Below are 2,170 nucleotides of genomic sequence, written 5' to 3'. Positions count from 1 at the left end.
GATTTACCTGGGGCCCCAGCCTTTCCACCCTGGGTTCCCAATCCTACAGCTGGCCACGTCCAAGAGTTAGACTTTGCCCTGCCTCAAGCACGCCCATGTACCCATTCATTCATTCATTCATTCACACTGTAGGTATTTCCAGAGCACCTACCAAGGGTCAAAGGAACCCTGGTGGGGCAGTGAACTCAGCATTGGACTGCTAATCACAAGGTCAGCAGTTCAAATCCCCCAGCTGCTCCACAGGAGAACTATGAGTCTGTCTGCTCCCATAAAGCTTTACAGCTTCAGAAGCTGTAAGGAGCAGTTCTACTCTGCCATTTAGGGTGATTATTAGTCAGAACGGACGTGGTGGCAGTAGGTTGGGTTTGGTATCAGTGTCAGGCACTGCTCCAGGCTCCGCAAAGTGAACAAAACAGATACGAATCTTTGACCTCATGGAGTCTACCTTCTGCTGGAGGAAACACACATTAAATAAATGAGGCAAACTCCGCATGTGAGCTGTTGAAAATGTCAAAGAGGAAAAAATTAGCAGGAAAGGGGGACAGAAAGAGAATGGAGTGCGTTAACTTAAAATAGGGTGGTTTGGAGCTTTCTTTTCAGTTGTCCCAGGACCCCAGGGGGGCCCAGCCACCCTTTTAATAAACTCTCGTACTCCCCTAAAAAAAGACCCATTCTGTCATCACGTATTTGCCCATGTGCTAATTATGAGCAGGCATACATGGGTGAATCAGACAGGCATGCCTGGGGAGGAGAGTCAGGCAGGTAAATACATTCATTTATCAGTTCTAGCCTTACACAATGTTATTATCATCTGATAGGATCATGCTCTGTGATTACTGATTCCTCAGACACTGTGTGCTCAAAGGGGCCAGGGAGTGTGTCTGCCTTAGTCATCTATCTGCAGGCTCCTACTGGGGGCCTGGTGCACTGTGGGTATTCAGGATATTTCCTGATCTCTAATCATTTTAATCACTGGTTTGTGCCAAGAAATTTGAAAGACAGCTGGCCAACTGATTAGAAGAGATTCATATTTGTGCGCAGTCCAAAGAGAGTTGACTCAATGGAATGCAGAAATCATCAAGCAATATTATCACATGCAAGTAAAATTTTGCTGAAGATAATTTAAAAACAGTTGTGACAGCATATAAACAGGGAACTGCCAGATATTCAAGCTGTATTCAGAAGATGATGTGGAACGAGGGTTATCACTCTTGACATCAAATGGATCTTGGCTGAAAGCAGAAAATACAAAAAAACAAACAACCTTACTTGTGCTTTAAGGACTATGCAGTAGCTTTGGACTGTTTGGATCGTGATAAACTACGTTTAACATTGCCAAGAATGAATATTTCAGAACACTTAATTGTGCACATGAAGCAGTTGGTCAAACAGAACGAGGGAATACGGAATGGTTTTAAATCAGGAAAGGTGAGCGCCACCGCTGTATGCTTTCACCATATTTATTCAATATGTAAGGTGAGAAAATAAGCTGGATTGTATGAAGAAGAGCATGGCATCAAGATAGGAGGAAGACATTACAACATGTGATATTCAGATGATACAACCTTTGCAGGAAGCAAAGAGGTCTTAAAATACTCACTGGTGAAGACCAAAGACCACGGCCTTCAGTATGGATTGCACCACAATGTAAAGAAAACACAAATCCTCACAACTGGACCAATAAATAACATCATGATAGATGTAGAAAAGATGGAAGTTGTCAAAGATTTCATTTTGCTTAGATCCACAATCAAACACTCATGGAAGCAGCAGTCAAGAAATCAAACGATTCAGGCAAATCCTGGTGTGGCACTGTGGGTTAATGCACCAGACTGCAAAGCCGTTTGAACTTCAAGGTCGGTGGTTCAAAGCTCACTAGCTGCTCCTCGGAAACCCTATACAGGGTCTCTATGGGTCAGAATCGACTTGATGGCACTTGACGACAACAAATGTACAATACTTCTTTAAAGTGTTTCAGAGCAAAGGTATCAGTTGGTGGACTAAAGTGTGCCTGATTCAAGCCATGACATTTTAAATAGCTTCATATTCATGTGAAAGTTGGACAATGAATAAGGAAGACCATCAAAGAATTGATGCATTTGACCTATGGTGATAGAGAAGAATATTAAAAGTACCACAGACTGAATATTAAAAGTACCACAAATCTGTG

The sequence above is a fragment of the Chrysochloris asiatica genome, unplaced genomic scaffold (genome assembly GCF_000296735.1).
Source record: "Chrysochloris asiatica unplaced genomic scaffold, ChrAsi1.0 scaffold00305, whole genome shotgun sequence".
NCBI classification, from domain to species: domain Eukaryota; kingdom Metazoa; phylum Chordata; class Mammalia; order Afrosoricida; family Chrysochloridae; genus Chrysochloris; species Chrysochloris asiatica.
Note: the sequence above shows the minus strand (reverse complement) of the source record.